The sequence below is a fragment of the Rattus norvegicus genome, chromosome 3 (genome assembly GCF_036323735.1).
Source record: "Rattus norvegicus strain BN/NHsdMcwi chromosome 3, GRCr8, whole genome shotgun sequence".
In the NCBI taxonomy this organism is placed as follows: domain Eukaryota; kingdom Metazoa; phylum Chordata; class Mammalia; order Rodentia; family Muridae; genus Rattus; species Rattus norvegicus.
This window is the reverse complement of record NC_086021.1, coordinates 55967734-55980616: the sequence shown is the minus strand read 5'-3', so window position 1 is coordinate 55980616 and position 12883 is coordinate 55967734.

The following is a 12883-nucleotide window of genomic DNA, read 5'->3' as shown; positions in this document are numbered from 1 at the left end:
ACATTACCAACAAATATGCTCTGACTGGTACAGCGTCATGCTTTGGGCAGTATTACAAAATCGCTGGCAAGTGCTTTCTGTATTTAAATATTGTAAAAAGAAAATAAGTTATAACGGTTATAAAGCAGAACTTTTTTTGCTTTTTTTTTTTAATGTTGAAGTCACTTTGTATGTTTGTTTGGTCAGTGTTTTCCACAGTATTTATTAAAACTTATGGGTTTTTTTTTTTTTTGCTTCAAATAAAAAAGTAACCATGTCTGTCTCCCTGTGATGTTTTCTGCTTCTTGGCCTAACTGTTCAGCTACCATGTGTCATAAGGATGATTATAGAGTGGGAACTAAGATTTATTGAATTAGCATTCAGAATTTCATTCTTGGCAAAAGTCTCTTTGGAAAAGATGAACCCATGTATAGAAGATGTTTACATAATAGCTTTTTTAAAAAAAATCAAGAAAATGGGGCATACTTGAGTGATCTGGACATATACAAAAGAAGCCATGATACTGGGTAGGATTGATTTGTAGAAAGTGCCAGAATTCCTTGGGAGTCTTGTGGAAAAGAAGGAAAGAGACCCAGATTTCCAGTACCTGGAAATCTAATGTGATCTTAGTTTCTACTGTGTCTCCTGGGAACCCAGATATCCCCTTGTAAAGTGTCTTCTTGTTCACAGAAGCATGGATAGCTCAGGATACAGCTATTGCAACTTAATGGAGGCACAACAAAACTAGTCCCATCTATGGTAGGAATGTTCAACACAGAAAGTTGTCAAGTACCCACGAAGTAGCCTAGGGGAGAGGCATATAGGTCCCAATCAGGCCGTAAGACCCTGTCTTTAGCTAAGATGTCTATTTCACATAAATATCTAAAAATGTGCGGTGAAACTTCAAAACTATGATTTGACACAAGCAAGATATTTCCTATAAAAACTGCATCCTGTAGCTTTTGAAGAAAAATGGTTTTAGAAATCTTTGTGGCTTTGTTATTTATTTAGAAAGAATTCTCAGAACAAAGCAGAGAAAACCAGAGGCTCCTACATAGAATCTTAAGAGCATGGGTATTATGGGACAGCCAGATGAAATACTTCAGAGCTCAGACATTTACTGGCACTGGATAGCTTCTAGGTCAAGCTTGTAAGAAACTTGTTTCTCAACAATCTACTACAAAATAAAGTAAATAAGATGTTCAGGTTCTGCTGACCTTGGCTGCTTTGGCTTGGCAGTGGTGTTCTTTCTGGTCAATTCTCAGCAGCTTTAATTTGTTGAAGCCAAAAAAGAAAAGAGTCTGTCTTCAGCACTGGCCACCTTGGTCCACCTTTGCCCTGAATTTTTGCCCTGGCTCTACAACCAGACTACTGTGTGAGCAGTCCTTGTAATTTAGTAGTGATTAAGAACTTTTTAAATGCAAAAAGGTTGTCTTAAAACTCTTGAGTAAGACTCTGTGTCTTTCTTGCTTCTGTTAATCTTTTTCAGCAACAGTTGCTTTGAAGATTCTAGTCTCACAGAGAGCATAGCTTGAGTGGAAACTGAAAACTAGACCAAGGGATTTGATTTTTTTTTTTTTAGTAAAAGAAAGTTTTAGACCGACCTCCTCGGAGAATTGAAACTCTCCAGGTGGCTTACCCTTTGAGTAGGATTGTTTTGACCTCAGCATTCTGGTTTAAACCCTGCAGTTCTTCCTTCAGTCCTGTTCCCATCCATTCACCAGATGTTTATTGGGTCCCTTCTAATAGGCTCAGCGCTTTGCCTAACTGAGCATCTAACTGTGATTGAGATGCAAGGTCTGCTTCACAGTCACGCAGGATTCATAATGGGATTGCAGTCATGGTGGACAGTCAGTGGACTGTAGTCAGCCCATCAAGGAGTGCTGAGCCACACTGGCATGAACTGACTCATGCATTCTGGGTTGGTAGTAAACAAATGTTTCTGTGGGGAGTCAGTGCTCCTGCTAAAGGACTTTGACAGTGCTGTAATTCAGTGTGCAGGAATGCACACTCTTGGTGTGTGTTAATGACTGGAGTCCATTTAAAGATGACAGGAGAACAATGATCTATTGTCACTGTCTTATTCGTACTGTACAAAATATTTAGGAGCTTGCTAGAAGTTCAGTAAGAGACAATCCTCCTTTGCAATCAAGCTTGAACTCACCCCACAGAGAAATCTGGTATGAAGTGTGCTGGCTTTGTTGGACCTGGGAACTTTCTCTACTAGTTACAATGTAATACTGTTACATTGATAAATTCTAAAACAAAACAAAAATTGGCATAAATTCACACAATTCTTTTGTAAAATTGAAATTATTTCTAATGTGATATAAATTAATTATAAACATTCATTTGAAAGTAGAGACTTTATTATTTAATGCTGAAATGTGTATTTTTTGCTGGTCTAAAAGATGGTAATTTTAGGCAAGGGTTCACTAAAAGTTTTAATCCCTTCTCATCTCTATGCCTCATTCTGAGAAACAGAATTGAAACAGAATTGAAGGAACCACACACACACACACACACACACACACACACACACACACACACACACACAACTTTGTAGGCCTTTTAAAGCCCATGTATCTTTGGGATGTTACTTTGGATTTCATTTTGAGGGACTCTTTTGTGCTTCTTTTTTGTAATCATGGAGTACTAGCAAGTCACTTCTAGTTAGAACATAAATGAAAAAACAGACTGTCCCCAGCCCCAGTAAGAGTAGAAACTGGGTCCATCTATGACCCAGTATCACTACCGTAGACTGAGAAGGGGTTGAACAGGTTCACACCAGTCTTTCATCCTTGGTCACACATGTGTGGTAAGTAGTACCTAGTTCCCTGTTTTGGCTATGGTAGCATGTCATCTACAGCAGAACTCAGGCAAACAGTGTAGACACAGCATGATCTGGTCACCAACAACGATCTGTGAGCATGGTGTGGTGTTGGGGCATGAAAGAAGGGGAGCACCACAGCTATTGTGTTGTTGTGTGAGCCACAGGGTGGGGATGCATGCCCCCTGTCCCCACCATCTCTTCAGGTTCCCCAAACCTTCCTCTGATACATACTACTTGTTGACACCTGTCATTCTCCTGGCCTATGGCCTCTCTTCTTTTTCCTCTCTTTTCCCTGATTCATGAGTGGTGGAAAGGAGCCCCATCTATGGCTGACACCCAGTGCTTCTGGAACTGTACAAGAACCTAGCGGTTCTTTGGCAATAGTTCTAGAATTCAACCCAAACTGATGCTGTGGATACCGGCATTGAAATTAAAAAAAAAAAAAGAAGGAAGAGAAAAATACTTGACATTAACTTCTAGGAATCTTCTGCTGTGCCTGATTGTGGGTAAGATGGATGGTGTTAGGAGTAATCAGTCACATTAGCCTCGTTATGTTGATTGCATGTTACTTATTTTGAGGAATCCAGCTAGAGGAGCAACCTTTCTTGTTCACTTTTATTTTCCCAAGGATGTGTTCCCAATAAATTTCTATTTAAAACATTGAGGAGTAGCCGAGAGTGAGCTATACCCCTACATGCAGTCTGACACAGTCTCAGAGGATAGGGAAGGAAAGAGAAAACTGGAGTGAGCTCAAACAAGATAATGGCTCTCCCGTTATCTCTTGCCCCAAACTGACAGTGATCAGGGCAATTTAAGTAATTGCCATCAGAAGATGGAGATGCTACATCCTACGCTACCATCACAATTGTGTGGCAAGGGTTTTCTCCTCTTAAGATACTCGTGTATTTCCTGACTAACGTACATTTCTTTCATTGTTCTTGCCTCTCTAATATGCAACTTGCTCAGTCCTCATCACTATCCACTTGCTGTCCAAGAGTGAATGTATAATCATAATTAATTCGCCTGACCTCACACATAGTCCTTTGACACAGTCAATATGACTTTTATTTTGTTTTAAAATTGCCTAAAATCAGAAACTGAGCTGGGCTTTTTTGGTCAGCTTATGATAGCAATTTTCTCAGTTTGCAGATGGATGAGTCCTCTCCTTCTTAGACAGCCCTTGCTCTAGGGCCATTTGAGATGCTCAACACTTAGCAGGAGACTGTAGTTGATTCATCAGTCTACGCTAAAGCCTGCTACAGTAGGCCATGAGGTAATGAGTTAATGAAGGACTTCAACTATTAAAGGAAGAATGCTTACAGGATTGTCAGCTCCTGATCTAATTCTCTCTAGCACTCTGGATCTGAGGTACTCCCTGTGCTTCCCCACAAGCTTATTAGATCTAGAAATCCCCCAAGGAGAAGAGAAGGCATAGGGAAGGCGTGTGCCCATGTGGCTACCCGCTCTACCCTTGCCCCACTTAAACCCCATTCCTCCACTTCAGTCCCTTATACACAGCACACTAGCACTTAACCCCTGAGGTGGTCTGAATGTGTCCCCAACAATTTGTGCTGGAAATTTGACTGTGATTGGAGAGATGTTTGGTTACACCTCTCCGGTGGATGCATTAATGGTACAAAATTGGTTTCCAGGAGTAGATTCTCTTATGCTTTCCTGATATGAGAAAACAGAAAATTTGTCTGTAGTCCTGCCAGCTTCTCCCTTGTGAAATGCAGTAAGCAAGGTCTTATCACACGTTGGTACCTTGATTCTAGATTTCTAGGTCCCAAGAACCAGAAAAAATAGATTTCTGTTTGTCGTACATCACTCAGTCTTAGACGTTCTGTTATTACATCTATCACCAAGTGACTCAGCAGTACGTGAACACATTACTAAACATTCCATCTCACCTCAGTCTTTAGTAGGATTTGTATAATATTTTAAATCCTCAAAAAAGTTCCGCATCTACATGAATTCTGGAGAGACAGAAAGTCCGACAAACCACCAGTGGGGGAAGATCCCTTTATCTTTTATGACCACCAGATGACTTGTGAAAAGCTCAAGCTCTAAACACACAGCTCTGCCCTCTCATCTGACCACTTTTTCAAATACTCAGCCACATAAATTCTCTTTCTACTTTTTCTCTCTCTGCAGGTAATATTTATGAATACAGCTGTTCATATGAAAATGCAGCATACTAAATAAATAAAAGTAAGCAAACCCAAAGTATTATAGTTGGCTAAAAAAAAAAATGGCTTCCAAATCATGCCTACCATCTGATGGAAGTTAAATATGAATGCAACTTTCTATGGCAAAGGGCCCTGGGTCTGGATCCGGTTGACAAGCTTGAGAACCTGGGTAGCCTGGTGAGCTCCACAGAGCCACTGCTCATTATAAAAGTTGTGAAGGAGGAGTCAGAGTCAGCCAGTGGCAGCATGACACCAGAGCCTCAGACTGAAGGGGAGAGAGAGATGTGAAAATGTCATGCTGGGGGCTTTGATGCTAGAAAAGGGAGGCCATGAAAAGACAGATTTTGAAAAGACACGGTTGCCTCCTAGAAGGTGGAAATGCCATGGGCAGAAATTCTCCTCTGAGCCTGTAAAAGGACCATGACCTTCTACATTTTGTTTTGTTTTCTTAAGACGAAATCATGAATTTTCATTGCTTTCGGCCACGCAGGTGGCCCACTAGCGCTAATACAGCTACGATAAACACACCCTTTTCATATTTCACCCCTTGGTTCTGGTTCCCTTGGCATAAGAGAGGGTGGGTTTTGAGCATGGAATTGTTTCTCAAGAGCCAGACCACTCAAAACCAGTGTGTCAGCCATTCCATGGTATTCCAGATCTGACTGGCCCTCTCTCACCCACTAAGTGTCACAAATTCCCCAGGGTCTGGCCCATGGATCTCTCATATGCCATTCTTATCACACACACCCTTCAGTGCATCGCCCCTGGTGCCTTCCAAATTCTTCTGCAGCTGGTGATTCTTCTGGCCCTGCTCCTGAGAAGCATAGCGCATCTAAGGGGAAATACGTGTTCTGGGCGAAGAAAATCTTTAGAAATGTCCATTCATATGTACTATGACATAACGATGGTGATCAATCATTCTTGTATGATGTTTGAAGAGCTGAACAATTGATCAGTTAGAGATAGCATGACACTTGGATGACACTTGGCCTGGGCAGATAAAGAGGGGGGAGGTGGGGGGGGGAGAGGGGGAAGAAGAGGGAGAGGGAGGTGTTCAACATTGTAAAATGGTAAGTGATAATGAGATAGAAGAGTCAGTCAGAAGGGAAAAATACATATTGTGAGTGAACTCAGTTTTTTTTAGAAAAGTAAAAATTTTATAGGAAAGGGGAATATCAAAAGTCAGTGCTTCAGGGATATTTTAATCTTTATTACTTTTAATTAGTTCCATTAAGAAACTAAATTCTATTAAAATATGTAAGCTGTTTTTCTTAAAACAGGAGTCCATACATTTAAATAACCATAGTGCACAAGTTTAAGTAGTAGTAGTTATCATACCCTGATATTCATCTATGAATGTAGTTTCTGGCTTAGGAATTCTTTCGTCCAACTCATTGATTTTACAAAGAGGAGGACAGAAACAAGTTTCATGTTCTGATCTTTCATGTGTCACTCTTAACAAACATGCCCTCACATCATAGGCACTGCTGGTGCCCTCCAAGTTCTTTTGGAGTAAGTGGTCCTTCTGGATCTGCTCCCGAGAAGCACAGAGCATTGAGGGGAAAAAATTCGTGTTCTGGGTGAAGCAAATCTTCAACAATTTCCAGGACTTACCTAAGGTCACTAAGCTCAGAGACACTGACATATCTCAGGCCTCAGAACCGTGAATGGCTTTTCTCCAAGATCTTGGCAATAAAAGAGCTCATGTCACAATGTGCTGGGAATAAAAATGCTGAGCTTCCTAACATCTAGATGTGGAGCCACTGCCAAAGCAGTGGGATTTTTCTGAGAGTGGAAAAGTAAAGGCAATGGAAATACTTCTTTGAATGATGCCTTTTGCTACTGTATACCCAGTCATTTTTGTGGCCAGGAAATACTTTCTAAGTACGTCCCATGTTTCAGACACCACTGTGTTCTGTTCTGGGAAGTTGGATCCTGTCTTGGTCTGTGGATGACAGCCTGATGGTTGAGAAGGAAAATATAGTTGAAATCACAAGATAAATGACAGGTAATGCTGGCAGCATATAAGCAGAATCCTCTCTGGCATTTCTATTGTTAATATTCTCTGCTCATGTGCTAAAGCTTGAAGATTCTTGAACATATTACAGAACAATTAAGATGAGAAAAGCAGCCCACTTGGCTGATATATACTTTTTTCCCTGTTAGGCTGTGGGTATGTATCTGTAGGAGATATCCCCACATAAAACCCCAAGTGGACACCAGAAACCAAAGAGAGCATCATACTCTCTCTGTAGACTTGACTTGCCATATATGCCAAAACAAAATGTATAATTTAAGCACATTAAGAGATTAATAATAATAACAGAACTATTATAATATACTGCAATAGAATTGCTAGTATCAACACCTTTCCACTTTGGGACTGTTACTCAATAAAATAGATATTACATGGAAACGAGCACAAAGGTATCTTCATGGTCTGTCTGCAAAGCAATGTGGAGATAAATGATTAGGGGCCGGTGCTGTCTACAACTCAGGAGAGCTGAACAGAACAATAATTCACTTGTCAGTTGGGCAACCTGAGATGTCATCAGCAGCTCAAAATGCCATTAAACACTTACAAAGTGTTTAGCTTCTAAAAGTGACTATTTAACACTCTCGAACTGTGGTTGACTATAGGTATTTTAGATCTCAGAGAGTGCACCTGAGGATAACCAGAGACAATTGACTTCTAATCCTGTTGGTGAAAGATGTCTTTGTGCTTCTAATGCAAACTCATACTTTCCAGTAGATAAAATGGAGAAGATCGGGGGGGATGGGGAATGTTGTGGTGCACCCGTCAGTCCCTGCAATCAGGAGGCAGAGGCAGGGACTCTTAATGGATCTCTTAATTCAAGGCTAGCCTAGTATACACAGCAAGCTCCAGGCCAGCTAGGCTACGTCTTGAGAACTTACTCCAAGCAAACAAAGGCATGGAGAGGGTTTTAGTATTCGCTTGATACCACATATGGCATCTGGAAGGTATTGATGGTCATAATGTGTAATGAAAAGAAGGAAACATCCCAATGCCAAACAGGAGAGCCTCCATACACTGATAGAGAAAGGAGAATACTGCTGTACATGATTTGATCTCTGGTGAACCTAGCAAACAAGAATGACAGTTGAATTTTGCTGAAGAACAGAATCCAGATATTCAAGCCAAGACCTTAATTCCATAATAAGGTCCCATGTGAAGGTCTTTTCTTCTCAGATAAAGCCACCCGTCCATAATAGACTCTTAGTCTTCACCCCATGATCTGTTCAACAGTTTATAACAGGACCTTGACATCTTCTTTGAAGCTTAATATGAAGATGGTAGGGAGTTCCTGTAACACTGATTTAACGAGGAAGTGGGTATCCAGAGGGAAAGGTAGATCTCCTCTATTTTTAAGGAGGCATCCAGATTTGCCAGCTACATAGGCCTGAATGTGACTGGCAAAAGAGTCCTGAAATCTAAGAAAAAAATAAACCACGACTGTCATCCCTCTCATAGTATGGCTACTTTTGACATTTCTCTGAAGTCTTAGAGAAGTAGAAGGAAAATAGCTTTCAACGTGCAAACTGAAGCACCTTGCTTAGCATCTCCTGAGGTAGCTCCAGTTTCATAACCAGACAGAGCAGGCTGTGGGGAAAGGCAGAGTGAGGATAGCGGCTTGTTCAAGACAACAGACCAAACCATAAGTGACGAGTTTCCAGACAATGGACTCCTGATATTCTATTTTTCTCACTCTGCTAAGTGCTTTTCACAAGGAAGCTGTAATAGTGATTCTCAATTGCTTCTTTGATGAGATGGAGACACACCTCTGCCCCAGTCTATTAGGGTATTTTTCAGAGAGGACTAACTGGGGGAGGGGGCTACTTCCTGCCCTCAAAATCAGCAGCACTGACAGTTCCAGAATACAGTCTTGTGCCTGGCCACCTGCACTTTCTACTGCACGTGTGTGTCTGTTGCTGTTCCCGACATCAGACTCTGAAGACTAGCTGCTCTCCAAGGAGTTCCAGGCCCCAGGTAGCAGGGATGGAGTTGCTGAGACAGACTGCTCTGTGGGCTGAGCAGCTACTGGACTCTCTGCCCCTCCAGCAGGAAGATGGCTGCTGTTGGACTACTAAGCGATTATCCTGCAAGCCCATAATGAATTCCAGTTTAGAATGTACATATTTATTGCTTCTGTTCTTCTACACAATCCTGTCAAATACAGAGAGATGCTAAGAAAAATCTTTTGGGGTGATAACTTACATGTAGTTTTTCTCCAACTAAAATATACTAGAGTTATCAATGGGTTTTTTTTTCTCATAAAACTAGGAATAAAAATATACTGTGTTGATTTATTTGTATTGTTGTTTCATAGAGAATGGTCGAAATAATTGGAGAAGGAATGGATTGAATGAACTCTACTACTGATCCTGGTATAACAACAGAAATTGGCCTGAAACCGTGACTTTCCATAATGCTTACAATCGTGGTGAAGCCTGCGCAGGGTGTGTAAGGACCATCTGCCCTTGCTCCTTAGCCCTCTACTACACTCTTCTTCCTACTCAGCTTCCTCCGGGTTGTATCTCTGCTCCAGCCACAGAAGGTTCCCAAAAGTCTTAAAGCTCATGAATCTCGTGAGTAGTCATGAATTCACTGGTCCTTCTAGACAGCTGCCAAGTGGATCATAATTGGTTTCCTAAAGTTATAGGCCATTATTCCAAAAAATGTAATTATATACTACTATAGCCATCGTATAGATTTCTTTCCTCTCTCACATAATGAAGTTTTAATCTATGTTCTATCGTTCTTGGCTTGGATGAAACTTAACCTAGAAGCAAAGCAGAGCCCTGTCTCATTTTCTTCTTACCTCTGACATGTACACATGCTGTTTCCTCTGCTGTTAACGCTATTTGGCCTTCCAATGGTTGGCCAGAGGTGTGTGGCAAGCTCATGCTGATAGTTCAAATGTCAACTTTAATCTGACTACTCCAAATATTTTTCCACTGTGCATCCGATTTGGTTAAATATTTCTGCTATTTGACTCCACGAGGCATGCTGTATCTTGAAGTGTGTTGGGTGGACATATAACTTTCTTAGTTACTCTTATAGCTAAGTTCCTTGCCTGGTTCTTATGCTGTATATGTCTTCATACTGAAGTCATAAATATATACTGTACATATATGTGTGTGTGTAAATATATACTATATATATAGATATATGTACGCATGTACATTATATGTATATATGTGTGCAATATTAGGAATGCTCTTTCTATTCTCCCTTCCCATATCAGCTCACTTAAGTAGAAAGGGAGGTCTCAGCATGGCTCTGTTCTTCCAAAGGTAAGTAAGAGAAGGAAACTTGGTTAAGAACACATTATAGTTAAACACAAGATTGAGGAAAGGGAGGTGTGAACAATTTAAAAAATGAAATACGAATGTAATTAATTATACTTGAAAAATAAGAAAAGAACCCAGTGTGTTTTAATATGGCCTCAAGTGCATACATGAAAAACAAATAGTTACATTTTAAACTGTAGTTAAGCCTTGGGACAGAGTCGTGGAGAGGAAAGAAATTTCTGAAAAGACCTTATATTCTATAAACTCTTCAGAGGGACTTACTAACACTTGTTCTGACACCAGAATCAGGTCTCTACCATAAAAGGAGACTGAAAAGGTCCTGAGTTGACCACATGTTGAGACAGCAGGGGAAATGAAGATATTCTAAGTATGAAAAGTAACTTCATTCTTGACTTCATGCTATTTGTGTGAATTTGTGGTAAGAAAATGAAGTAATACTTGCTATTCAAGGTGACTTGTTGCACTTAACTTTATTGACCAGCTTTCATTATTCGACTCTGAGGGAGTATGCGCAACATTTTTCCTTAGTGAATATGTAAGAAAAACTCCCAGAAAATGTGGTTGAAAGAAAACCTTGTTGATTTGAAGACCTGAGAATCAGAATGGGAATCGAGGGCAGTGGTGGAATCCACATGTGGAGAGCTGAGGCTGAGGAAGCCTTTCAAAGTAAGGTCCCTCCTAGGCCTCAAGTGTCGCTTCCCAGGTTGGGAACATCCCTTGTTCCCAGGAGGACAGTTTTCCTTTGTCTTCTTCCCTCTTCGAAAAGGTGTATAGCTTCTGTAGCTGCCCACTAGATGATCCAGGAAAAGGGGCAACTGGGAACTTTTAGGAAATGGAAGCCTTCATAGAGTGGATGAATTTTCTTTGCTTTCTCGTTCCCACCTACAGTCTGATCCAGCTCTGCAGACAAACATGCCTCAAACAAGCCTACCCGAAACCACAAGGACCACATTCTCCAGTAACAGATAATTACACAGTAATGAGGTTTTTTTTCCTGGCTAGCTTGTCTATCATTTTTAGTTCTGTCTGCTTTTCTCTCACTGTCTGAAGGTCTTGTTCTTTTTGCCCAATGTAACTGTTTCTGTTACAATGTATAATTCTTCATAATCCCACTTCTCTGATAACATTCCCAGGGACTCTTGGGTACTGCTGAGGGTAAACAAAATTCATAGATCTTTTTTGCAAAGTTAAAAAATTCAAAATGTTTCCACAAAAAAAAAGATTTTAAATTCTTGCAAACCCTAATTTCTAAATCTGAACTTCTTTGCAAAATCTTCCAAATTTTGTCTTGTGTGATGTTAACAAAAACAAACAAACAAACAAAACCCCACAGAACTGTAAAATAAATAAGGTAGGTGTTATAGCCAGCACCAGGGTCTGTCTTTAATGCTCAGCCAATGCACATTTGCATAATAAGCAAAAGAATATCCTCTACCCTGAAATGTGAAAGCATTCTTTATACAAAGCATGTGTGTACAATTTAGTATGCGCTATATAAATAAGAACCATTGGACTGCATTGCAGCATAGAGTCATATGCAGGGGTTGGGATAGCTTTCTATGAACTAGAAAAGAATTTCAAACACTTCTGGTCCTGTCTCTTTGTGGTAAACAAAATAAAAGAATAAATCAGACAAGAAAAACATAGTATATCTTTTATACTGCATGGCAACTTAGAAGGGATTTCAAACATTCCTAATGTTATTCAAGTTGTGCCCAAATTACATCCCAGGATATGCTGATGAAGCCAAGCAGGCTGGAGGTGGAAGGACTTGGTCACTCAGTTGTATTCTTGCTTATGTCCTTACTATCTCTTGTGCTCACTGGACGACAGACAGCTTACTGAGTGATAAATGAACGAATTGGTGAATGAATGAATGAATGAATGAGTGAGTGAATAAAGCAGAGGATTTCCTCAGTTGATTTATGCACCTTTTCCTTCTATGTCCTTTTGCCTTGGAAGTAACTTGGTTTGTGGAAACTGTTAACTGACGCTTTCTCTATATGAGTTTGTTGAAGAATCAGGCTGAATCTTCCATGAGATAAGAATGATGGCTTGCGGGGTTGGGGATTTAGCTCAGTGGTAGAGCACTTGCCTAGAAAGTGCAAGGCCCTGGGTTCAGTCCTCAGCTCTGAAAAAAAGAAAAAAAAAAAAAAGAATGATGGCTTGCACACTTGTTAATATAAAACCCACTAAAGAAAACCCTGATCGTTTAAAATAGGCAGGTGTGTGTGTGTGTTGTTGTTGTTGTTGTCTATGTGTGGGTATATGAACTGGAGTTACAGGGTTTTGTGAGCCATGTAATGTGGGTGTTGGGAACTGAGTCCCAGTCCTCTAAGGGAATAAGTGCTTTTAATCTTCAGAGCCATGAATGCTTTGACTTTTTCCTTTGTTTCAGATATCTAGATCTAGATCAGTATACAAAATTATACAGAAATTAGTCCAGAGGAAATATTTGCAGGAAACTCAAGTGCTCTCTCAAACTGAGGCTGTCTCCTGCCTTGGGTGATTCTGAAAGGATGCCCTTGTTAAGAGAACACTGTCGTTT